General features: G+C 49.2%; 1 long non-coding RNA gene across 1 annotated transcript; it reads right to left on the bottom strand.

The window, feature by feature from the left end:
* Positions 1-26,539, bottom strand: LOC138840069 (uncharacterized). Its single transcript, XR_011376038.1, has 3 exons — positions 26,259-26,539; positions 100-170; positions 1-25 (listed from the first exon to the last, which is right to left on the bottom strand). It is a non-coding gene; the product is annotated as an uncharacterized lncRNA (long non-coding RNA).
* Between the last annotated feature and the right edge of the window lie 435 nt (positions 26,540-26,974).

Genomic DNA, 26,974 nt, shown 5'->3' with positions numbered 1-26,974 from the left:
ATTCCCCAGGCACTGCAGAGCTTTCCTGATAAAGAGATGCTGTTTATTTACCTTGGGACTACAGCCTCCCCCAGTCACTGAAGTAGGGAAATTGGAGACCTGGAGTAGGTGGTGGCCTATCTTTTAAGTCTCAAAGCTGCATGCTGGGCTGGACCGATCCGAAGTACAACCTGGGGAGAAAAGAGATGAGGTCCATGAGTAAGTCACTTTCTTCAAGCTCTGTAGTCAGGACAGCTGATTAAACCAGAGAGACTCAGGTGTGCTACAGCAGAACACCAATAAAGGGACAGCTGTAAGAAGCCTGTCGTCCTCCTGATGGGACAAGAGTGGGAAGAATTCTTGGATTGGGAAGTTTTGTGTGAAGGGCCTTGAAGACACACAAGGTAGATAGGGTGATCTTAGGCTTCATGTGCCTTGGCCATGGGGGCCACTTAGCTCTGAGGGTTAGAGTCCACAGGGGGGAAAAATTGGCTTGTAGGTGGGGGGGACTTGAAGGTCAAGGCTCATGGTGGGTGGCCTGATCCTGCTCTTCAGGAGAGGACTCAGGTCGGGCTGTGCCTTCAGTTAGCATGAAGACAGAGGGACAGGTAGGCTGCGTGCCTTACGTGCTCATTCAGCATGCCCTGCCCCCATCGCCACCAAAGAGGGTGGCCTCAGTACTGTGTGTGGGTTTGTGTTAGTTCAGCTTTGCTTTCAGTTTCAAGGCTGAACTGTCACCCTGGGAACTTGTGAGGAGAGCCCCGGCTGGGGGAAGGGCCAGTGGAACCTCCCCCTCCTCCAGGGTCGGCTCAGGCCCCTTTTCCAGGAAATCTCCTAGGCCTGCTGCAGCCCACACACATCTCCCCTCTCCAGCATGCCTCCCTCCCTTGTTCACAGGGCATCTAGGCCTGCAGCGGTGTCCCTTGCCTCCATTCCTCCACTGTCCACACCCTTGTGGCTCTTCTAGCTGGTCACACCCAAGGCCATGGCCTGTTCCCAAAACCCTCGCTCCCTCCTGCCAGCCTGTTCTGCTCCTGTGTCCTGCACAGTCAGCTTCTGTACTTGCAGGTACCACATCTGTGGTCCCTTATGTTCATTTGGGGTGTGGGATTGGTTTTGGGTGCATGGATAATTACACACAGCCTGCTTCCACCATGAGCCCCAGAAGAACTGGCTCCACGCACCATGCTCTTAACAGCACACTCAACCCCCACCTCCTTGACACTCCCTGGCCAGCGCCAGGGTGGCAAAACCTTCTCCTGGTCCAGAAAGAAATGAGGAACTTCAGAGAATGGCAAAGGGGAGAAAAAGGGGGGAGGGGAACACAATGACCTCTCTGATGACCGCTCTCCCCGACAGGAGATACCCAGGCCTCTCCCACTTCCTTTCCGTTAGCCCACAGGGCTAGCCCCACCCTCCCCCCACCCCCACTTTCATCCTCACCCCCATACTTTTCCATCTACCCCAACAAAAAGCCTGGAGAACTTGCTCAGTGTAGCACAACTATAAGCTGTGAGTTTCTCTTCAGATGACCTGTTAGGTCCACCTCGGCAGGCCTGAGAGGAGGCTGTGGTCCTCCCATCTTGCTCCACTCACACCTACCCAGCAGTGTGACCAGGTCCCCTGTGGCCTGAAGGCATTGCTCTGGGGCCATTTATGCTTGGACGGTCTATCTCCCCTGAATAAGTTGCTCAAGGCCCTCCATTCTGAGGGGGTAGAGGCCCGTCCAGCTCCTGTCAGTATACCTCAGGAACCTTCTCACACTGAACAAATGAAAGGTGATCACTTTCACCTAATCCAACTTTGCCTAAACATGAAACTCCCGCCCCCAAATTCATTTGGTATGCTCCTCCCACATAGGTTTGCCTGTCTCCTTGATTTCTCTTCACAGCACGTATTTCAGTTTTACAGGTTCATTGCTCGTTGTCTATGCCTAGGGAATTTCTGTGCCCCTTCCTTACCCACTTCCCATTGACCTGCAGTTTCCTTGTGAGCGGGGGCAACTGTGTTATTTGATGAATTCTTAGCACATTGCAATGTACCTGGCAAGTTGCAGACATTCAACTCATGCAAGAAAGAAAGAACAACGGGGGAGGGGGACCAAATGAATGGATGGTATGGGCAGTGAGCAGCTATGAGGTGCGTTTTCTTTTTTTGGGGGGGGGTCCGGTCATGGGGCCGAACTCTGGGCCTGGGCGCTGTCCCTCAGCTCTTCAGCTCAAGGCCAGCACTCTACCACTTGAGCCACAGTGCCACTTCTGGCTTTTTTTTCTGCTTATATGGTGCTGAGGAATCGAACCCAGGGCCTCAGGCATGCAAGGCAAGCGCTCTACCACTGAGCCACCTTCCCAGCCCCTGAGGTGTGTTTTCTATGCCGTGTGTAGACTACAATCACCCTAGTACAGCCTTCTGTGTAGCTGAGATGACAGGCATGAACCTCCACCCTGAGCCCTTGTATAGACCTAGTCTTGCATGGGTGTACTATCTGTGTTTACTCTGGGTGTGCAAACACACTTGCAGATATACATGTATACAGGGTGTGTGCTTGTATGCCAAGTGTGGGGACAAACATATGCGTGAGAGCCCTCTGTGTGTCAAAGGGCTGTCTTGGTCTGGCCAGCAGAGCCACAAGCTCAGCCATAGGTTCCTTCCCCTCTTGCGAGGGTGGGCTGACTGAGAGGCCTTTGTGAAAATGAGGAGCCTGAGGTAATACTGGCTAAAGAGGCTGTGGGGAAGATGAAGGAGGACTGGGGTAAGCTGGGGTTTTACTGACCAAAAGGCCGCTGTGGCTGTGTGCTTCCCAGGTAGGAGGCCATGGGTCCTTAGGTGAAGATCCCTCTCTCCGCTCTGCTAGGGAGCTGGGAAAGCAGCCACACAACTGCACCGAGTTGGATGGAACCCTTGGCCATCAAGGCAAAGAGGAGAGGGCAAGTTTGGAATAAAAGAGATGACTCTAGTAGCATACTTTTATGTGCCTCAATGTCTGCCTCTCTCAACTGGGGACTTGGTGGCTGTGGCTTCTACCTGCCCAGGGCTGTGAGGTCTTGGGAGGCTGATCTTGGTAACTTCATTTTGCCTTGAGCCTGAAGTTAAGGGGAAAGGGTGGAGGGGGAGGAAGTAGCTGTCCTACTCTCTTAGCCAAGGCTAAGAAACCCACCATGGAACTTTCTGGTCCAGAAAGTGTTCCCCCTCCCCCTTTGCAAGTTTGAGGATTTGAAAGTGAGAGGTAGAAAGAAGCTCATTTGCATGTTCACTCATCTCCCCCCCCCCCCCAGTCCCTCAAAATAACTTCCCTCTCCCAGGAACCTGAAACCAAAGAAAGCTCCCACCACAGAAGGCCCTCTTGCTCGAGGCAGGAGAGGCCCAATTAGGGGTTCCTCTCTTAAGGGTCCTTCTGGCGGGGGTGGGGGGAGGACTTTAAGGGTACACAATCTAAGTGGTCCAGAGCCCTTTGACATTGCGTCCAGGTGAGTAGGGGCTCAGGGAATCATACTTGGGAGGCCTTCATAACTGGTGGGCATTTCACCTTGCCCACCACTGCACAGGGCACAGATGGCTGGAGTCAAGAGTTCATGCCTCTAGGGTCAGTCCTACTAGGGCTGACAGCCACATGCCTTTGTGATATACATGCCCTCGGGAAGCTGAGGCGCATGAGCATGAGCACACCGCAGGAGGGAGTGAGTGGCTGGAGAAGAGGTGCCTTGCCTGCACATACACACCTCTGGCTCTCTGTGGTCTGACTGTATTTCAAAAGCAAAGCAAAATAGAAGTGGTTTGGGCTGCTTCTGCGTCACTACAACTGGGCCCCCTTCAGAGGTACAGACCCTTCCTGTCACTGGAGCACATCAAGGCAGCATTCAGCGCCCACCCATCTGGGCCTCCCCTACAGGAAACAGCCCCTATGTAAAAGCCACGTCCACAGCCTCTGTGCAGTGAGGGAGTTGAAATCTACACCCGTTCATCTGTGTCAGTGGCCCTCACAGAATGGTAACACCCGTGGCATTTTCACACATGCCAGGAAACATGGGGGCCAGATGGTCAGCTAGGCCACAACAACGTAATTCTCTTCCAGCTCCTCATCCAACTCACTCCTAAAATACCTCGTCCTCCCTGAAACCTTTCTGGAATTCTCTGGAAAGGAAGTGACAATTTCCTTCATGCCATTTCCCACTCCCTCAACACCCCTCCTCCACAACCACAAACAAAATGGAAACTACCCCAGGAACAAGACAGCTGTACCCTCTACTTAAAAACAGCCCCTCCTCTGGTTAATAGTCATCAAGCAGCAAACATGCCTGCTGTACCCTAAGACAGTGGCCTGTTCTTAAAAGATAGAGGGCTAGAGTCAAGGATCCAGCCTACAGTCCTGACTAGAGCAGAATTAAGTCATCCACTAGACTCAAACCCACAACCTTGGCCCAGCGGTGGCTAGTCTCCACAATCAGACATCGAATGAATCCTCTATCTTGAGCAAGTGCCCAGTGAGGGGGCCCCAGCCACAGCTATTTTGTCAGCTCCTTTTCTATTCATTTCTTTCCACCACCACCTCCATTGGAGATGAAATCAGGAAGAGGGAGGGGGGAAAATAGAGGTTTTGCAAGCTCTGTTGGTTGAGGTTTCTCTGTGCATATTTGCAAGAACTACAGCTTCCTTTCTTGTCCCTCTGTCACTGCCTTATAACAGCATAGGGCTTTGTCACAATTCTGATGGTAGGTAAGCCCAGAGAACACCCCCACCCAACTGCTCCCAGTCATCCTACCACAGCTGCCCCAATTGCCTGGGCCAGCAATGAGCACTTAGGACTGAAGGAGATGACTTGCCCCCGGCAAAAGGATGGTCTCTCCTCTTTCTCCCAGAGACCCTTGGCCCACTCAGGCTATGTACTCATCAGGTTGGGGGAGCAGGAGGAAAACACTCTCCTGGCTACATCTGCATAAGCTACATGACCCAGTGATCTGTTTAGACTGTGGTTTCTGTCATCTTTCAAGTAGGTGAGGGCTGAGGATAATCTGAGCTACCAGGAGGCTGGTTGAAAGACTTGGATGGTGGGAAAGAATTCTGAATATCAAAACACACTCAACCAGGGGATGAGTTTCAGGTGACTTCCTAGGGTATAAGAGAATGTGGGAGGGGGACCATTGCCCCCAACCTTGATATCCAGGAAGTTGAAGGACCCCCTTCTTAGCTCACGTGGGTTGAGGCCCTATAGGGTGAAGAGTTCTGTTGCCTCCCCAAAATGTGTCACCTCACCTAGCCTTTGGGTTGTGGTTATATAGCAAAAAGAGCAGTACAGAAGGCCCAATGGGAGAGGAAGAGGAGGGGGAGGGCTAGGACAAAGAGAACTTGTTTCCTCAGCCACCCCGAGAAAACCTAATGAGCACCCTCTGGAGGTGCCTGCGGCCACCACATCCTCCTCTCTAGTGCTTCAGGGAGGAGGAAGAGGCAGAGGGGCAACATTACAGGAACCAGGCCAGAGTCAAGTACAGGACAGCTACTGAAGCCCAGAGAAGTCCCTGCAGACCCCAAGAGCATCGGCTTTTCTGATTCTGACTTGGGACTTAGGCAGGTGACTTCCTCCTTTTCAAATCAAGGTGATTTTTTTTTACCTAGTTCAAGTGTTTGTGGTCTAGAGCTACTAAGTTAATATGTGCAAAAATTCCCTGTTGTGCCTTGAATAGGTTTTTCAATTCCCTGCCCTGACTCGTGATTAGTTATTTTGCTCAACAAGTAGTCAGAATCTTGTATTACCTGAATGGGGCGGGGGAGAATAGGGAATGGGGATGGAAGAATAAAATGAAGTGTAAGGGGACATAAGCAACAATTATAAAATTATGCAAAAGCCAGGGACAGTGGTACATAGCGGTGGTCCCGCTACTCAGGAGGCTGAGGCAGGATTGTTTGAGTGTTAAGAATTTGAACCACATAGTGAAGCCCTGTCCCATGAAATAATAAAATAACATTTATAGTAGAAGAAGCTAGTTTGAAAATGGAGGAGAGGGAAGGATTAGTGAAGGAGTTGGATGTATGGATATGATCTGCATTCTCATGACTGGAATTTGAACTTAATATGAAGAGCATCTGGATAGAAAAGTCTATCTCGATAGACGATAGAAAAGCAGCTTCTTCGGAAAAAAAGAGTAATTTGGTGCAGAGTAAATCCAGGAGTGGAGAAGACAAGATGGAAGCAGAGCAGCTGCAGCAGATGGAGCCCAGGAGGTGGATCCCAAGGCCACTCCAAAGGAAAAAAAGTGATAGATGGTTGGGTAATACAGTAACTGTGGAGACTCCAAGATGTGTAACTTGTTCCCCCTGGAAGATTGCTAAATGATAAGGAGTGATGGGGGCAAGAAATACTGCAGGACAAGGAATTCAGTACTTGGAAGGTTGGATTGTTTTGAAAACTCCACGATTAATAGGGACAAAAAGGGAAGATAAAGAGACATTTTAGAAAAACCTACATGGTTTTTTTCCCCTTTTAAACAAGGTCTTGGCTGTGTAGCCCAGGCTGGCCTCAATCTCACTATCCTGCTGCCTTTGCTTTGAAAGTGATAGGAGTGTAGAGTATAGGTGTGTACCACCATGCTTGGCTCCAAGCCTCCATCTTGTCTGAGACTAAGGCTGTAGTACCTAGACAGGTCTACATCCATGTGGGGTAGGTGTAGCACAATTCAGTGGCAATATATGTGCTGAATGGCACATCCACACTTCAGGTTCCCAGGAAAACTTGCTTGCTTCCACCGTAGAGAGAGACAGGAAGGGAAGGAACAGAAACACTGACAAGAGACTAATTAAATTCATTAGCAGGTGTTTTAGAAGCTGGGGTAATCTGTGGCTGGGCACCAACAGGATATGAAGTCAGATAACTTTTTATTGAAGGGACCGTGCTCTTTGTCAAGGTCCCTGCCACAGTGTGCCCTAGAAACTGATGTGGAGGATCAGATCTGGGCCCTCTGGGGAGTAGGGGCTGAGTGAAGTTCTGTGTGCTCAGCACTGGCTGCTCTTCCCACATGGCGGCTCCTCCTCCAGGCCAGTCAGAGCAAAATGCAGTACTCCAGGCACAAAGTTGATACTTCAGAGCCCCAGGTCCTTACATGGTACAAACAGTGCCAGAAAGGTAAGGTAGGAAGCTGCCAAACCCAGCAAAAGGGCAGCTTCAGCTCCAGAAGTCACTAAGAGCAACTGGTCCAAGGGCTCCCCTTTTCTCCTCTACACTACTGAAACCTTGCCAGGAGCCAGAACCCCAAGAGATCAAAGCCAAAAGGCACCTGAAAGATTAGTTCATCTACCCCACGCTTCAGACACCGTCTCATTATCCAACTTCAGACACCAAGTCCTGGAGGGATGGGAAGTGACTTATTCAAAGTCACTTAGCGAGTCACCATGACTCCCAGGTGACCCTTCTTCCTCCTTTCCTCATTGTCTCCCACCATCCTCATCGAAGCCAACCCTTTCCTTTAGCAAAAATGACAGTGGCCAGAGATTCAGGGCTGGCAAATAACAATGAGGCCACACATGTGCAGAATGCATTTAAGTTTCACAGTGGCTTCCCCACCTCCAGCCTTTGTTCACACTGTCCAGCTAGGCCAGCAAGGCCCCTCCCCAAGCTCTGTGGGTCCAATTCCCAGATACCCTTCAAGATTTGAAGCAAATGTCACCTTCATTTGAAAGCCTTGCCTGCTTCCTCCCTACCTGGGCATTCTGTCCATTCATCCTCTTGAAACTTTAGCTCCAAGAAGGGATTGATACATTATGGATCACATGTCAAATCTGGAGATCTGTCTGTTTTGTATGTAGCCCATGGACGAAGAATGAATTTTCATTTTAACAATGATTGAGGAACACTCAAACCAAGACCAACGTTTCATGACACGTGAAAGTGATGTGAAATTCAAATTTCAGTGCCCATTAATAAGGGTTCTTTGGAACACAGTTATGTTCTTTTGTTTATATGTTGTCTACGGCTACTTTTTGCCTCGTAAATAGTTTTGACAGAGTTCATATGCGTCCCAAAGCCAGAAATATTTGCTCTCTGGTTCTTTACAGAAAACTTTGCTGATCCCTGGACTAAAGGCCTTCCTCCCCTTCAGGGTGAATAAATTCATCAAGTTCATTTCCAAGAAGAATGTCCCAGAGCCCTGGGGGTGGAGGGGCCTGGAGGAGGTGTGGGACATTAAATACAAACTCAGCAGATTTTCATCAGACAATCCCAGTCCAGGGTTAAAGCCTTCACTTCTGGCCCCGGTTCAATCACTTTGCGACCTTTTAACAACATGCTTCTGCTTTGTCTGCCTTGGTTTCCTCATCTGCCCAGTGAGAGGACTGGAAGCAAAGATCTGAAGCCTTTTTTAGCTCTACGATTTACAGAACTCGTGATGCATTGTGTTCCTAGCTCACCTTGTGTTGAGCAGGTACAGTCCTGATCATTCACTCTCAGAATTAGAACTTACAGAAGGTTTCCCTGCTTGGCTGTGGTTTTCTGCTGCCCCAGGGAGGGCTCCACAGTCACTTGCCCCGCCCTCCCTTCCTTTCTGCTGACCTGTCTGTCCTGCTCTCCTAATGCCTCCCCTACATAGCGAAGATGAGATCCTCTGACCCAGCATGTCCCGCTCCTCCCTTCAGTTCCCTTCCAGTGGTTGGGCTTGCAAGCCTCCCCTTTGCTGAAGGACAGTAACAGGGAAGGGGCTCTCACCCCTCTGCAGCCTCTCAGGGCCCACAAAAGACTTGCTGGGGACAGGAGATGAGGCAGCTGTCACCGCACCCCTGCTCTACCAGAGGAAGCAGCCCCTCACTGCCACTTCCTGTCCCAGGGGTTTCAGCAGTTTCCCCTTCAGAGCCTGCAGGCCCTCTCAACCCTGCCCCCCCAGGTCAGGGAGTACAGAGAGGAGGGTCCCTCACAGGAAGGCTGAAGAGACAGCTGTCTACACAAGGGGATACAGCAGCTGCTGCTCTACCAGCAGCTTCATGGAGAGAGTAAGCTGCACAGAGAGGCCATTACCTGTTGCCATAAATCCTCCCCAGTCATCAGATGGGCAAAAATGAGTACATGGCTTGAGACAGGCAGAGTGAGCCTAGCCTTGAAGAACTGGATAACAACCTGGACTGTAAAGGCCGAGGCCACAGACCAGTAAGGACTAGCCTGGGGGTTGGGGGCCTTTGGATAAAAGAACAACTTGAAGCAAAAGGGCCTTGGGAGCTAGCTAGCTCACGCACTCATAGCTACTCAGAAAGCAGAGATCTGAGGATTTCATTTAGAGTCAACCCTGTCAGGAAAGTCCCTGAGACTCTTACCTCCAACTAGCCAGCAACAAAAGTGCTGGTCCTGGAGGGGTGGCTCGAATGGTTGGGCACCAGCCTTAAGTGAAATAGCCAACCAAGAGAATAAGGCTCAGAAGTTCGAGCCTCAGTACAGGAACAAAAAGGGGAAGGAGGTCTTGAGAAAAATAAGCTAAGGATGAGGGGTTAATTCAGGGGGCTTTAATTCAATATCACTTCCATAATTTTTTCCTAAAGGCAATCATCCTTAACACCAGTGGACAGAGGTAACAATAGAGAGCAAAGCATTATAACACATGTGGGTGGAAGGTTGTGGCCATTTCTGGGGGAGGGAGCAAGGAACTTCTATTCTGAAGTGACTGCCGATTTGGTGTGGTGACTTACACTTAAATACTTCTGGGTTTCTATGCAGGTGGGACTCCTAGCTGTAGGGCTGAGTGCCTATAAGATATCCTGTGAGCATGTGACCACTGGGTAAGACCTTCCCAAGGCTATGGGTCAGAACAGCAGTAGGAGCCCAACCAAGGTCTTGGATTTCTGCCCATCATCCAGGCCAGAACTGCACAACAGTCTAGAAGTCTTAATGCCTGAGATGCGGGCTTAGCTGTGGATGAAAACAACCACCTTAGGCCTACCCCTATTAAGTTCAAGTAGCAGTGAGTGAAACCCAGAGAATTCCAAGGAAAGACAATTCTAGACAGGCCATCAAAAAATGTAGTAGAGAAAAATTAAGAAAGGTAAGGGAAAGGGTAGGCTGGGAGGGGTGGGTAAGAATGTTGAAAGGGGTGACATTGATCAAGACATACTGTATTCATAACCTGCTTTATTGAATGGCAACTCTTTTGTATAACTACTTTTTTTTTTTTTTGGTCGGTCATGGGGCTTGAACTCTGGGCCTTGGCGCTGTCCCTCCCTCTGTCAGCTCTTCAGCTCAAGGCTAGCGCTCCACCACTTGAGCCACAGCACCACTTCTGGTTTTCTGAGTGGTTTATTGGAGATAAAAGTCTGACGGACTGGGCTGGGAAGGTGGCTCAGTGGTAGAGCGCTTGCCTTGCAAGCCTGAGGCCCTGGGTTCCATTCCTCAGCACCATATAAGCAAAAAGAAAAAAGCCAGAAGTGGCGCTGTGGCTCAAGTGGTAGAATGCTAGCCTTGAGCTGAAGAGCTGAGGGACAGCGCCCAGGCCCAGAGTTCAGGCCCCACAACCGGACCCAAAAAAAAAAAAAAGTCTGACGGACTTTCCTGCCGGGCTTGCTTTGAACCACCATCCTCAGATCTTAGCCTCCTGAGTAGCTAGGATTACAGGCGTGAGCCACCAGTGCCTGGCTTGTAAAAGTACTTAAAGTTAATAAAAAACATTCAAAAAATAACAAAATAAAAAATAAGGAAGTCATTGCCATTGTCAATGTAAGAGATAATATGAACTATAACCGTAGCTACTCAGAAGGCTTAGATCTGAGGATGATGGACGGTTCAATGACAGTCTGAGACTCTTATCTCCAATTAATCATCAGAAAACTGGAAGTGGCACTGTGGCTCAAAGGGATAGAGTGCTAGCCTTAACTGAAAAAGTTAATCAAGGACAGTGCCCAGGCCGAGTTCAAGCCTCACAATGACAAAATAGACAGAGAGAGAGAGAGAAAGAGAGAGAGAGAGAGAATATGTACTTATATTCTTCTAATGGCTTTGTGAATATAAAGTAAGAAAACTACATAAAACAAAAAAACTAGACATAATAAAGGGGGTAACCCTGTTCACAGTACACTGTACATCTATGCAATGATCACAAGACTCTTGTACTATTGATGGATGCTAACAAAAACAGTGATGGTACGTGCTTGTAGTCCCAACACAGCAGGTACAGGCAGAAGGATGAAGAGTTCCAGGCCAACTTGGGATGTGTAGCAAGTATAAGAGCAGCCTGAACTATGAGTGAGACGTTGTCTCAAAAATAGGGGGGGCTGGGAAGGTGGCTCAGTGGTAGAGTGCTTGCCTTGCATGCATGAGGCCCTGGGTTCGATTCCTCAGCACCACATAAGCAGAAAAAGCTGGAAGTGGCGCTGTGGCGCAAGTGGTAGAGCACTAGTCTTAAGCTGAAGAGCTGAGGGTCAGCACCCAGGCCCAGAGTTCAGGCACCACGACTGGCAAAAAAAAAAAAAAAAAAAAAAGACGAGAGAATCCTGATACTATGTCAGTTCTGAGGTCATTTTCTGGTACCTCTGACCAAGAGTCTTGCCCAGCCAGGCATCCTGTCAAGAAAGCAGGGTCCTACTTTTCCCTCTTGCTAAGTTCCTCAGAACTAAGAACCACCCACCTCCCCCAAAGTGGGGCCCCATTGCTCCTCAGGGAAGGGCCTGCTTCTCCACCCCTGCAAGTTGGGAGTACACACTGCTTCACAGCTGGTATGGGAGACGCCAAGGAAGCCTCAGAGACAACATCTGGATGTGCACCTGGGCTCTTGCCAGCCCCTCCCTACATCTGCAGTGCAAACCAGCCTTTGGTCACAGCCAACTCAAGGCTGGTGGCACGTGTTTAAAAAGCACAGTGAGCCTGGGAGGAGGGGGTAGAAGCACTTGAAGTTGATGCCAGCTCAAGACAAGCACTTGTGGGACTGGCACCAGAGACTGCTGGACTCAGGACAGTGGGTGTGGCCCTACAGCCTCCACCATGGCCTGCTAGAGAAGGGGCAGAGGGGTGTGGGTGCTTGTTTAAATGTGAACAAGATTTTCTCTTGTGCCCTCTGATAGCAGTTCAAGTTGACCTCCCATGCTTCTAGAGATGGGGGCTAAACAGTAAAAATTACAGGGCAACAGGGTGGAGCACAGGGAAGGTGGCAGGGATTTACAGCTCTGGGGCACGGGCTGTGGGATTGGTGCTGTGCCAGGCACTCTCCCAACATGATCTTCTTTCATTCTCACAAAGTGGCTAGTGAGTGGCAGAGCCAGGGTTTAAAGCCAGGTTTATTTCCAACTACTCCTCTCTTTGGAGCTTGTTTTCAGTGAAATTTATTTTGGTAATAGTCCTATTTTAACAGTCCCATCTTAAAAACAGCAGGAAGGAAGCTCAAAAGAGATCAAGCAACACGTCCAAGTCAAGAATGGAAGCAGAACTAGGCATAGTGGTACATACCTATAATTCCAACACTCAGGAGTCTGAGGCAGGAAGACTGAGTTCAAGGCCAGCTTGGGCTACGTCGAGAAATCCTATCTCAACAAAGAGTAGAGGGAGATCTTGAACCCAGGTTTGAGTGATCTTGATCTTAAAGACCCTGCTTTCCCTTCTTTGAATCCTAGTGACTACCTACTGAGTCTGAAGACTCAGAGCATTATGAGTTCAACAGATGCTTATCTGGCCCAGGCTACCAACTCAACCTAACTTCCTGGACCAGGTCTGTACAAAACATGGAGTCAATTTGAGCTATGTAGCCAGCTGTGGAAGGTGGGAGACTTGGGGGGGGGGGGAGTTGTGAAGGCTGATACTGCTGTACTTCAGGGCCCAGCCAGACAGAGTTTGGGGCTCCAGATCTAGGGTAGCTATGACATGGTCCCTGCCCCATAAATACACAATTTTCTCAGCTTACACATAATGCAAGTGTGGCTTCTTATCACGGGGTGTTGGTTCACATTTATTCAAATATTTATGGAAAAGTAGCCCCGAGCACTTCATATATGCCACACCGTGGCCAGAGGCTTGGTCACAGGGCCCACTCTATTCCTCTGTTGTGAGGTCTCTAAGTTTCCAGTAAGCTGAGTTAGTCCATCTGTCCAAACCATTTTGCTAGAGTTTCCTTAAGCCCCCCCCCCAACATATCTACAGCAAGTACTACTTCAAATGTGAGGCCCAAGGGGCTGGGAAGAAATGGGGAGTGACTGCTAAAGGATATGAGGTTTCTTTGAGGGGTGATAAAACATTCTAAAATGGATTGTGGTATTGCTTTACAATTCTGTGAATGTACTTTTAAAAAAAACACTGAGGTGTACACTTTCAGTAGAAGAATTTTATGATATGTGAACTATATCTACTACAGCTGTGATCTTTAAAGCAACAACAACAACAACTAAGGCCCAGAAAAGGGTCTGCCCAAGGTCATATGCAAGCTGAGGACTTCTGATTTATGACTCTAAGGCTCTTTCCTTCTGCAAGGCCCCCTGTAACCCTCAACAAGGTTAAGTACAGGTTCAGCCAGTATGCAGGGCAGGTCCAGGCCTATGCATGAGGGCTGGGGGCTGGACCTCCCACATCAGGGAAGGCAGTGGAAACACTCCAGACCAGGGGCTGGAATTTCATGTCCATCATTCTGGTGGCTCCATCCCTGACCCTCTGGATTGCAGTTTTCCCCATCTGTGAACTTCAGCGTACCAGTCTCTCAATCCTGTGCTAAAGGCTCCATTGGCTCTGGTCCTTAGAGATTCTAAGTAGAAGGTGCTTCAAGACAGGGTAGAACAGCACTTCAGCCATGTGGCTCTTCCCAGAAGGCTGCAGGATACCTTTGACACAATTGACAATTCTGGATTCCAATTGATACTCCTCACTGACAGTGATGACGACAATTTTCCTGTAACAATCAAACTCTCTCAGGCAATTGTTCTTGCTTCTTCATGGGGGTAGTTAGGTTCTGATTTCCACTGGCAGTGCTAGGTGGTAGAACAACCTATAACAGAGACCCATTGATCATGTCTTTTTGAGCTGTCGGGAACCTGGTACTTGGCCTAGTGCCCAGGCAGCCAGCCCCACCTTGTGCTGAGCTTGCCTCCACTGAGTTGGGTGCGATTGTCTAGTGGCCACTGCTCTAGCCCCTGCTGGACAGGATGTTTCCACATCAAGCCCCACTTCCTGCAGCTAAGCCTGGGCTCCGGTTCCCCCCCCCTCTCCTGCCATCTGGTTGCTTGCCCTCTGCCCCCTCCCCTTGCTGGGTGTTTACAAGCTGCCTTATCAGCCTGGGGAATCTGGGCCTCACCCAGCCAGAGCCCCGCCCAGCCCAGACAGCCTGCCCAGGGCCCTACCTGCTTTTTTCGTCACTACAGGCACCCACAGCCCAGCCCACAGCCCCCTGGCAAGCCGGGGGTGTGGGTGAAGGCTTGTGGCTTGGCAGAGGCCTTTGGGGCCTGGGGCCCTGAGTGCCAGAATAAAACCAGAATATTCATAACGCTTCACCAAACTTGCTAGATGAGGGAAGGCAGGATTTCTTTTTTAATGATCTCTATCCGTAGGCCATGGGGATAGGAAGGAGTTGTGCCTGGGCTGCTGAGGAGACTAACCTAGGCCTCGAGTGCATTAATAGCTCTTCTGTCCTTAGCTACCCAGAGGTGAAGCTGCAAGGCTCTGGAAGCCCAGGTAGGGTTGCGGTTTTTTTTTTTCCAGCTACGGAGAGCCATAGATGCCCCCAGGCTAAAGGTAGAGCTGAACGGAGGGGCTGTGGGCTGAGCTTGATAGAAAGTAAGACACACCATTGGCCAAACCACACCCAGACTTTAGAGCCTGGAGATCTCTAGCTCTCCCTCCCACTCTAGGATCAGTTCACAGTTCTCAATTGCTGAGGTGAACAAATCAAAAGACTTCCCTCCAGAACATAGGGCCTCGTTTCCCTAAAATGTGCATAAACCAATGGGCTGAAGGTGGGGCTCAGTGGTAGAGTACCTACCTAGTAAGAACAAAGGCCCTGAGTTCAAATTCTAGTACTACCAAAAAAATGTGTTTAAGCTGAGGAGGAAGGCAGGGGTGAAGATGTCAGGCAAATGAAGGTGCTGCAGGAAATGGATTTGTCATCCAGCACTTGGGGCTAAAATTTTCCAAGTTCAAGTTTGGATCTACCTTATAGGCAAGTCCTATAGTGACAGGGCCTAATTACTAAAGCTGACCAAGCCTCCAAATGGGAGGCAAAGCCACACTTCAAATCCTGCTCATTTTTCAAGGTGCTTCCATTTTAAATATATTTGGAGCAGTAGACAGCAGCATTCACACTTCAGAGAAAATACTACTTCAAAGAAATGTTATGAGACCAAGATCTTCTAGATTCTTAGAATACAATTCAGGAGTTGAATGCATTTGGGTGAGAAAGGTTAGAAATACTCAGCTAAGGCATCTTTGCCATTAATGGGCTCTGTAACCACAGGCAGGCCACGTCACAGGGCTCTCAAAGCCCTGCCTGGCCCCACTGGAGAATTCCTGTTATCCAGAGCTCCTTGCAGGCTTGCTGAACGTACAGTCTGTCAGTCAGACTCCACATTTCTTCCCTGTAGCAAAACTTTCAGACTGCCATCTCATCTCCCCAAGGAAAACCTTCCCTACCACTCAGAAAAATCATGTCATTTAGTATTAATGTGTGAATAGCTGATATAGGGTTAACATGTCCTCCCTCTCCTTAACACATTTTCTTCTGCTTTCTTGTTTGTTTTTAGACAAGATCGTGCATCATAGCAGCATAACCTAGAACTTGAAATACGCATGCCTTAGACTCCACCATGTACAACTATGTCTGCCTGTCACACACAGAGTCGTGTTATATTGCCCAAATTGGCAAAACGATCATCTTCATTAAACATCCCATGTAGCTGGGATTACAGGCATGCACCACTGCACTTAGCTCACGTTTTCCTTCTAAGAGATCATTTGGAGCTACCAGGCTTTTACCTAAGAAAGCTTCAGGGGGAGGAGTGGGGGAAGACCAGGATGTATGTGAGCTAGAATATGCTGTCTCTTCTCACATTATCAACTCTCCATGCCTGTGGTCAGTTAGGGAATGTGTATATGAAAGTTCTTTAAAAAGCAAAAACCTGGGCTGGGAAGGTGACTCAGTGGTAGAGTGCTTGCCTAGCATGCATGAGGCCCTGGGTTTGATTCCTCAGCACCACATAAGCAGAACAAGCTGGAAGTGGCACTGTGGCTCAAGTGGTAGAGCGCTAGCCTTGAGTTGAAGAGCTGAGGGACAGCGACCAGGCCCAGAGTTGAAGCCCCATGACTGACCCTCCCCCCCCAAAAAAAGCAAAAATCTAGGCCTGATGAAGCAGAAAGCCCTCTTTTCTCCTAGTAGGGAAGATTAAGTTACAATCTTGGCCCAGGCTCCACTTGACTCCTCCCTTAACCTCTGAGCTGGCAACAGCTCCTCCTCCAGGACACACATTGAGATCTGTGGCTATGGCCACAGCAACATACTACTTGCAGAGCCCTAGAGTCCAAACTCATCTGACCCCACCCTACCTACTCAGCCTTGTTTCCCATGATTTCCCAAGTCAAGCTGGGCTGCAAGCCCAGTGGTCTCCTCATGGTCCCTAGAGGGAACATTCCAAGCTCATTCACGGAATTTCTCAGGCCTGCCAGGCCCTAGTTGCTCCTTTTTGTTTCATCCAATAGTGCCAATAGAACAAAGTCTCAACGGAGTCCATCACCCTCAGTAAGCCAGTTATACACCCATGACTACACTCTACACCTATGGAGCCCCCTTCTTTAAATGATTCAAGATCTTTATGTTCTACCACAAGCTCTCTTAGCCCACATGATCCTGCATTACTCTTTCATTATTTCGTTTCTATCTCATTTCCAACAGGAAGCAAAATACATGGGATCAAGGGCTATTTCAATGTCTCCTGACTCGAATATCAGACTAAGCATTTGTGAATTAGGTCTATGTAAATCCTCAACCCATAGAGGGACAGCAGTGAATGATCAAGTTATCATTAAAACATTCCCTTTTGTGTACTAAACCACGGTGTTTCCATCCTTGGAATATTGGGTGCTAGTCTAGTCCGATCACTGAATACTTAGGAAACACTTCATGATGCTAGATTAGGTTTAAAAGCTACAATGATTCCACAAAGTGGGATGTGAACAGAATTATATGAGGAAAAACTTTTTCTTTTGAGACATGGTGTTGGAAGTGGAGGTGTGGCTCAAGTGGAAGAGCAACAAAGCCAAGTTCAAGCCCCAGTACCAGCACAAGAGGAGGTGGTGTTGCTCTGTAGTCCAGGCTTACCTCAACTTCTTGCTCTGCCTGCTTCAATCTCTCACGTAGCTGGGACTACAGGTATATACCCCTGTGCTCAAATAAACCTTTGTTAGAAGAGACCTTTAGTCATCTTGACAGACAAGGTAGAAAGGGTTGTGTTTAACATATGCTCCAAAAATGGGATATAAATACAGGGCAAATAATGAAGAGTTATATACAAATGCATAGTAAAGTTATGGTACTATTTAACCTACTAATATCAATAACAATAATCACTGTCTAAAATAACAGTAACATCAAGCACACATAATTATAAAATAACATAATAAAACAAAGCCAAACAGACCTGTTTTAATAATTAATAGGAGGTACTCAAGTAATAAAAGAAAATGATACCAACAACCCAATTCTCAAATTGATATGGTATAGCGAAGGACTTAAAATAGTCAAAACCAAAAAAAAAAAAAAAGGAACAAAGCTGAAGGGCTAATATTATATCTGGTTTCAAGAATTATTATAAAAGCCAGACACTGGTGTCTTCCACCTGCAATCCTAGCTACTCAGGAGGCTGAGATCTGAGGATCAAGGTTCAAAGCCAGATCATACAGGAAAGTCCATGTGACTCTTACTTCCAATCAACCACCAGAAAATTGGAAGTAGAGCTGTGGCTAAAAGTGGTAGAGCACTAGAGAGCAAAAGAGATCATGGACAGAGCCAGGCCCTGAGTTCAAGTCCCATGACTAATTTTTTTAAAATGATTATAAAGCTCCAATAAACAAAACAGTGGGTAGTGGCAAAAAGGAAACAAATAGATCTTCTAGAATGTACAGTCCAGAAATAAACTCACACATTTAAGGACAACAGTAGCATACTGACAATAGCTTTTTCAGTAAATGGTACCAATAAATTGGTTATCTATATGTATAAAAGGAAATGTAAAAGAAAAAATAATCTGGATTCATTCCCCTCACCATATACAAATATTAACTCAAAATGGATCACATACTAAAATGTAATGCCTAGGCAGGCATGAAGAGGCATACCTATAATCTCAGCACTCAGAGGGGTGAGGCAGGAGCTCTAGAGCTGTCTGAGCTACATGAAAAGATTCTGTTTAAGAAAAAAAGCAGGCTGGGAAGGTGGCTCAGCAGTAGAGCGCTTGCCTTGCATGCATGAGGCCCTGGGTTCGATTTCCCAGCACCACATACACAGAAAAAGCCAGAAGTGCCACTGTGGCTCAAGTGGTAGAGTGCTAGCCTTGAGCAAAAAGCTCAGGGACAGCACCCAGGCCCTGAGTGCAAGCCCCAGGACTGGCAAAAAACAAAAAAACAAAAAAAAACAAGGCACTGGTGGCTCACACCTGTAATCCTAGCTATTCAGGAGGCTGAGATCTAGAATCACGGTTCCAAGCCAGCCTGAGCAGAAAAGTCCATGAGACTATTATCTCCAATTAACCAGCAAAAAGCCAGAAGAGGAAGTATGGCTCAAGTAGCAGATTACCAGCTTTGAGCAGAAAAAAAGACAGCATAAGGCTCTAAGTTTTGTTGTTGTTGTTGTTGTTTTGTCAGTTGTGGGGCTTGAACTCTGGGCCTGGGTGCTGTCCCTCAGCTCTTCAAGCTCAAGGCTAGCGCTCTACCACTTGAGCCACAGCGCCACTTCCGGCTTTTTTCTTTTTGCTTATGTGGTGCTGGGGAATCGAACCCAGGGCCTCATGCATGCAAGGCAAACACTCTTCCACTGGGCCACCTTCCCAGCCCAAGGCTCTAAGTTTAAGCTTCAGTTCTGGAAAAAAAAAACCCTCCCCACCCTGCCCTCCCCCCAAAAGAACAGCTTAAAGTAAAACAGTCTCCCATTCCCAGTGTTGGTGAAGATGAACAAGTTGGAATTTTCATCCCCTAATGTGGGAATGTAAAATGGTCCATGGCCCAGTCTTCCAAAAAGGAAAACAGATCGATAGTTTCTTAGAAAGTTGAACCTTCACTACTATATGATCCAGTTATTCCAGTCTTAAGTATTTAATCAAGAGGAGAAGAAATATAAAGCTAAATAAAAACTTATACACAGATGTTCAGAGAAACTTTGTTTGTAATAGTTAAAGACCGGAAAAAACAGCCAATGTCCATGGGCTGATGAATGGGTAAACAATGTATGGTTTATCCACACAACAGGATGCTACTTTGCAATAAAAGGGAATGAAATACTGGTATATACAACAACAAGGATGAATCTTAAAATAAATATGCAGAGTGAAAGAAGCCAGACCAAAACAGATGACATGCTATATATGACTCCAATTATAGAAAAGTTTAGAAAATGCAAACTAATCTATAGTGACAGAAAGCAGAATGGCGGTGCCGCAGGATGGAAGGGAGGGTTGCAAATGGAACTTGCAGCGAGCCATGCATGCATATGCTCACTCCCTCCACCCTGGTGATGGTTTCATGGGTATATACGCATGTCAAATACTATCAAATTGTACACTTGGAAATAAGTGCAGTTCATTGTATATCAATATGACTTCAATAAAGCCGTTAAACAAAAAAGAGAGAGAAAAGATCCCAGACTAGATACAATTACAAACACCAGGAGTACAACAGTAGTAACAATAACACAATTTCATCATGTAACTTCACTATGTATTATTACCTTGCACTAGCAGTTAAGACAAAAGCAGCCACAATTAGACGCTGTCCTGGAATACATAGTCTTAGATGTCACCAGTGGGCTGAGATTCTGAGCCTCAGAACTTATCTTGAGTACCGGCTGTGATGGGCTTATGTGTTTTATCTCTTGCTCATGCCCAGCTCAATGTCACTGTCTCATGGAGCCTGGAATACCCCTCAAACACAGCCAATGGTCACTCTTTCCCCTTTTCAAAGGCCATCTTCCTTCTCCCCTCCAGGAAATCCTCCTCCAAGAAGCCAAGAAAGAATGATCTTTCTCTAGACAAGCCATCCATCAAAACTCTCATTGTGCAATCTGCAAATACTAGATGCTGTAGGCTGGCTGTCATGTCAGTTCCTGCCTGCTATAAGGCCAAGTATGTGTGTCACTGCACACAGAATGGGGTTTAGAAAGCCTCTCTTTGGGGGCTGGGCCTATTGTGGGTTGTTGGGGGTTTTTTTTGGATCAGTGTGGCGCCAAGAAAGTGGTCACCTAATGAGGCAGGTGCTTTCTGTGCATGGTTTGTAACCGAGTCAGCAGAGCTTAACTCACCTCTGTTATCCTAGGAGGTATTATAGAAAAAAAGACAGATTGATCTCCTTGCTGTACATCTAAGTACCTCCATGTTATCAGGTCATCAGGAATTTGGAGAGGTTAAGGCTGAGTTGCCCACCCTCTGATTCCTCAATTGCCTAACTGTCCTAACCTGATGGGTGGGGACCAAAGGACTGAGTGGAGTGCTGCCTTCAGGGGTGGTCCATGGGTAGTCCACTTTATCCTGGGCTTTTGTCCTAGTGGGTGGTCTCAGGCTGCACAAGCAAACACAGTCTGGGCAGATGAACATGCAAGTCACCTTCTGAGAAGTCTCAGGAATGGTCCTCCGCCCCCTATAGCTCTTCAAGGCAAAGGCAGTACCCCAGCTCCAAAGCCTCAGCATTGGTCCTCCAGGCACCCATCATATATGCAAGCCAAAGGGGGAAAGTGAACAGTGGTCAGCCAGTTGGCTCTCAGAATTCTTCTCCCAGGAGGGCAATAACCACAAACTGATGATTGCTAAATTGCCCCCAGGGGTAGAACGTTAGGCCTGCTCTCTTCCTGGGACTTCTTCACAAATGATACTCAAGATGAAGACAGTGAAGAGAGAGAGATGGCACCGTTAATGCAAACATTGAAGACTTGAGATCCACCCAAGCATTGTCTGCTGCTTAAAAAGATTTCATATATTACACACACAGACCCGCTTCCCTCCCCTCCCCCGCCGTGCACGCATACGCGTGTATGCACGCGCGCACGCACACACACACACACACACACACACTTTCCTCAGCCCCTCCTTATCCTGTGTGATGGTACAGTGAACCAAAAGTTAACCGAAAAACCTGGAAAACTTCCTTGATGGTTTTAGCAATGGGTGTGGCATACCCTACCCACACTGCCAGAGAAGTGGTTGATCCCAGGAGCCTGGCAAAGTCAGGGGCTTGTGGAAAGGAAATGATAAGAACAACAGTAATGCAGCCACAGAAATAATAATAATAATAAATAATGCACTTAGTGGGTGGTTGCCATGTACCAGGTGCTAATCCAAGTGCTTTATAGGCAGTATCTCATTTCATTCTCATTCCAACCCTATGAAGTGGACACTGAAGGCTAGAGTGGTTAAAGTTAACTAGGACATAGTCACCCATCCAGGGAGTGGTAGGTCTAGGATGTGAAAGCAGAGAGCTTGTGCTCCTCCTCTAGTTAAAGAAAGAAGTATATGGGGTCAGTCTGGAAGACCACAGGAAGCTTCAGAAAGGGTTGGTGAACTGAGAGGCAGGACCTACCCACTGGTACAAGAAAATGGCCCATCCCCAAGGTGGGGACCTGGGCAAGCTACTTAGCCTCTTGATTCTATTTATTTATTTTTATGTAGGTCATGGAGCTTGAACTTGGGGCCTGAGCTCTTTTTAGCTCAAGGCTAATGCTCTACCACTTTGAGCCACAGCATCACTTCCGGTTTTCTGGTAGGTAATTGGAGATAAGAGTTTCACAGACTTTCTTGCCTCAGCTGATTTTGAACCGTGATCCTCATATCTCAGCCTCCAGAGTAGCTAGTTACAGGCATGAGCTACCAGCACCCAGCAGCCTCTTGATTTCTTGTTAGCCTCTTTGAGAAACGTTCTGTCACTTTCCCTTGTAGTCCCTCCTGCACAGAACAACCTTCGCTGCTGTCAGAGTCTCCTCTTCACCCTGGAAGTGGGCTGGATTTCTACATAGAAACTCACTGTGGAACACAATTTCCCAGCCAAGAATTCAGGGCACATGAGAATATATCTTAGGTATAGAAACATGCTGAGGGGGATGCAGGGAAATGGGGCAGCAAGAGGAAAACGGGATGGGAGGTAATCAGGGGATTTTAATCCAAATAACTTCAGCAAGAGCCAAGATTTCCTTTCCATCCAGCCATGGGAGATACAGAAGCAATAGAATATATAGCTAGGCCTTGATGGTCTGGGCAGAAACATATGGGGGGGGGGTCTCTAGACTTTAGTTCCTGACAAGTATGAAAATCTCTGTTCACTACCGAAACATCTGAGGTTCCATTAGAAATCTTAAAACCCTAGGGAAGGTAGGACCCAGCCAGCCCATGGCTCCTATGAACATTTGTGACATGTCGGTTTCCCCTAGCTTTGTTTTCCCCTACCTCTCTCCTCCCTCCCTCCCCTCAGTGGTCTGTGTGTCTGTTGGAGAGAGTTTGGTTCAGAATAAAATTTTCTCAGCTTGGGTGGCATGGAAGCCTGGCTACCCTTTGTGTCTTATCAATACACACTGGGGCTCCCTGTCTGGGCCAGCTACTTTGTATGTCCTAACGTGGAGATCTGGGTGTGCATGGAGCCACCCACACTCGCTGACCTGGTCTTTTATGTGACATACATTTGCCAAACAATTATCCAGGCTCTGAAGGTCAGTCTGTAGCAGAGAAGAGAGAGAAAGGCGTCTTTTCTCCCTTTTCTGCCAGGCCAAGTTCCCCCTCGTTGACCCCGCCCCTTTTCAAGGTCTAGCTCTAGCTAGCCCGCCCACATCCTTCACAAAGCCTTTCCTCCCTCCTCCAGTTGTTGCTGACCTCAGAGTCCTGGCTGTGCTGGCCTCTGCTCCGAGAAGGACAATTAGCACCTGATCAGCCCCTGGCCTAACTGCTAGTCCTTGCCAATGATTGTTTCAGTGTCTTAGTTCTCTCGGTTCACCACCTCTTTCCTTCAGCTTCCCCAGGCTCATAGCGCTGGTTGGGCACACAGTAGGTGTTAATACATTTCTGTTGAATTGAAATTCAGCAGCCCCTATGTGGCCAAAACCCTCGTAAGCACCCTGACCAGCAGTTTCTTGGCAACCAGCACTGGGGCCCGAGCTATAGGGCATTAGCTGTACAGCTGCTATTACAGATATGTGAGGTTCAGCAGTCAGAGATTCGCAGACAGGTTGGTACCGATGAGAAAAGCCCCTGACCCCTAGGAAAGTACTCATGGGATTCTGGGTCCCTTGCATGACTTTCCATTTTCCCTTGCGAACAAGTTTTCAGTCTGAGAACCACAAAGGGAATGAATTGACAGCCAAGTCAGAAAGCTCTTTGCAACTTAGAAAACCAGGAGTGATAACCAAGGCCAGGTGGGTCCAGGCCTGAAGAGAGAGGGCTGCCCAAAGCCCTTCTCAATTTAGCAGAGATGTGCAGAGCGCAGGCCAGATGTGAACTTGTCATTCAAGGGGATTTGGGTGGTATGGAGAGTGATAGTAAGTAATGTCATCCTGCCCAATACCCAATGAATCGCACTCTGAATGCTTGCCACCTAAGCCTGTGCAGGGATTACTCTTCCTTCCCAAACCTTAGGGCAAGCTAAGAGCAAGCTTTTGTGGGCAGCAGTCTCTAGGGCAGGACAAGTCTCCAGAATCTGGGGTGCCTGGCTCCCTATATTAGCTTAGGGAGTCACAGCTGGTTTTACATTGCAGTCATTTATACAGATGGCTTATCCAATCTCCTTGGCCCCTTTCTACACCCCTCTATTCACTCAGCCTCATATAAGAAGGTTTACACCAAGTATTTGGTCCTCAACCCAATATTATGTGGTAGATTTCCACTGTCAGATAAAGAAACTGAGGTGTACACTTGACTAGGGGCACATGGCGAGTAAAGGCTGATTTTAGAGGCTGGAGGTAAAAATGAGAAAGTTGAAGGTAGTGCTGGTATGAAGAAGACCGAAGACAAACTCAGTAGAGAGCTCCCTGGGAAAGCAACATTGCCAGCCAGTGGTTAGGCCTCCACCATACAAAAGCCCTGGGTTTTGCAGACAGGGGCATTCTGAATGACATACCAATAAGGCCGATGACAGACAGACCCTCAGTATCCTTATTATTATTATTTTTTTGGAATGTATTGCAAAAGAGTTGGGAGCCACTGTGCCATTACTTGAGAGGATGACTTTCAGGCCCCTGGCTTGTCCAGGGGTAGGCGCCAGTTCCTGAGTAACCACGGAGCAAACACAGTTCAGTGAGGGAGGAATGCCAGACATAATTGCAAACAAGCCACTCCTTCGGCTCACAGCAAGAGGCTGGTGAGGGTGGCAACGTGGAGCCTCCTTCATGCCCCCCATAAGAGATCTTGGGCTTTGAACCCAGCTTCAGAGACAACCACAAGTAAAGCAGCCTGTTGTTCGCATTGGCTCCAGGTCTTTCCTGGGATCCTCTTTATTTGACTCCTTGTAGCTCTCACTAGCTTGTTCTGGCACCGGATGCCCTCAATTAATTAATTGTCAATGAAACTCTTTATAATCATAAAAAATCCCAGTGACAAATTGCAAAGAGGGACTGACCTTTTTGCTGCACATACGTGTCTTCTCAAAGGAGAGAAATTGATAGGGTTCCCTTCACCTTCTAACCTGGCATTCAGGCCAGGGGTCAGTTCTCAAGGGTTGAGTCCCCAATGGGCGTGCCCACCAGCTGTTGCGGCCAGCAGCCCTAGGGTGGTGACCTCACTTCCGCTCCTACCTCCCAACCTCGCTAGCACTCCTCCCATTTGAGGCCCCACCAGGCCCAAATCGAGAAGTCCAAGGTTAACAGTTCCTCCCCAGTTTAAGAGCTAATTAAAATGATTAGCTACAACGAACTGTCAAACATTAACCAGAAGAAGCTGCAGGACTAGACAGGCCTCTATCTTAGGCAGAGGGATGAGGGGCAGGAATCAAAAGTGCCATAAAATGTTCTCAGCTGGGGTGTGGTTGGGGGGCATCGGAGAGAGCTAGGCTGAGCCAAGGTGTCAGAGAGTCAAGATGTGACTCTAGTTAGGAAGGCCACATTCCAGGCATACAGTCGTGAGGAAAGAGAAGCAGGGTTAGGGTGCCGTGGGGGAGGGGAAGCGGGGGGGGGGGGAACCAAGACTTCATAAAGTGACTGCCGCTTTGGCAGTCCCCCAAACCTCCAAAGCAAGTCTCTCACGTCGGGGAGTCCGGTGCTGGGCGGCTGCTGATTCCCCAAAGTGGTAGTTGAGGAGGGAACAGGGAGGCGGGAGAACCGGAGAGAGCGGGAATGCCGGAGCGGGAAGGCTGGGGCTGACTCTCACGGAAACTCCAGCCTCTGCCAAGAGGTGTCTATTTTGGCAATCCAATTCTCCAAGTCATAAGTTTACATATGTCTCTGTGACCCTACGGCGCCTAGACCCAAACGTCCTTTGAGGCGGCCGATCCAGCTAGGAGCCCCGCCACCTTCCGCCCCATCTCCTGTCCGCGGGCGCTGAGCTACGGGGGGTGGAGGGGCGCGGCGGGGGGGGGCAACTGTTGGAATTAGCCCTTCCACGGACCCACGACTGCCTGAGGCGCGCGGGAACATTGGCTTCCCCACTAGGACTTCGGGAGATCGATCCCACATCTACTTGGGATGAGGAGCTCGGGTTCTCCAGAGAGCGTACACGCGGCAGAGCGAGGCAAGGGCGGCACTGCACACACCCAAGGCTCTCTCACCCTTCCCGGAGGGGGGGGGGGCTCAACCCGGCTCCAGGATCCCAGCGCCCTTGATCTTCCACTCAGTCAAACTTTTCGGGCGGGGGAGGGGGTCTCCCCAAGTTCGCAGAACGAGTGCCATCGACATACCTGAGACCGAAGGGTTTAAGGGCCAGGCTCGATCGCTGGGCTGGGATCAGTCGCAGGGGTCCCCCTCCCCGTTTGTGGGGTTGAGGCGCAGGTCCCCACCCCCGCCAGCCCGTCTTCTCCCCCCTCGAAAGCCGGGCTGGGTAAGTGGCGCCGGGAGCGCGGCGCCCGGGAAAGGAGAAGTGGAAGTTGAGCGCGGCGCCCGGTCCGTCCCCGTGGCCGCCCGGGCCGTGGTCCCCTCCCTTTTTCCTCCCGGCCCGCCTGCCCCCGCCGCACCGCGCCCGTGACTCACCTCGGCGCCGGGGCAAGCTGGTCCGGGCGGGTGAGGCGCACGGCTCTCCCACACGTCGCGCCGCCAATGGCAAGTTGGAGGGCGAGATGCAAATACCAGGTGAGACGGCGGTGCCCCCGATAAAACGAATGGGGGACGGGGTGCGCTGGGAGATCTGGATGGGCCCGGGGAGGGCCTGGCCTGGCCAGGCCGAGGGAAGGGGCGGCGGGGATGCGAGTCAGCGGAGATCAGCACTGAGAGAACCGAGCGAAAGGGGAAATTGCACGAGAGACACACGTCCCCTCCGGCGGCGGCTGGGGCGGGCGCGCGAAGGAGGCAGGGCGAGGGGGAGGGAAGAGCTGGAGGGAGGGACCGACGGGAGGGACGAAGCACAGCGGGCGGGGTGAAGGAGGGAGGGGTGAGGGAGATGAGAGGCATCTCAGTGGAAACAGCGCCCCTCCACTCCACCCCTCCGGCCCCCCGCGGTCGCCAGCTCGGCAAGGGGAGTGTTGCCAAGGGCCCGCACAGCCTCTCCTCTTCCCGGCTTGTTCCTGTTCGCCCCGGTAGACGGAGGAAAGCTAGAATACAACGCCCCCATTAAGCACCCCCATGGAGCTTGCAATCGGCAGGGCTCTGGCATTTCAGAGAGAAGTCCCACACAACGTCTCACAGAGAAATCCATACCCTGGGGAATCTGGAAGGATGCGAGCGTCCAGCCACCTTTGCCTGTGCACTCC

The sequence above is a fragment of the Dipodomys merriami genome, unplaced genomic scaffold (genome assembly GCF_024711535.1).
Source record: "Dipodomys merriami isolate MVZ:Mamm:240054 unplaced genomic scaffold, mDipMer1.0.p SCAF_3, whole genome shotgun sequence".
NCBI classification, from domain to species: Eukaryota; Metazoa; Chordata; class Mammalia; order Rodentia; family Heteromyidae; genus Dipodomys; species Dipodomys merriami.
The sequence above is the reverse complement of the archived record's forward strand: the minus strand, read 5'-3'. Positions and strand labels throughout refer to the sequence as shown.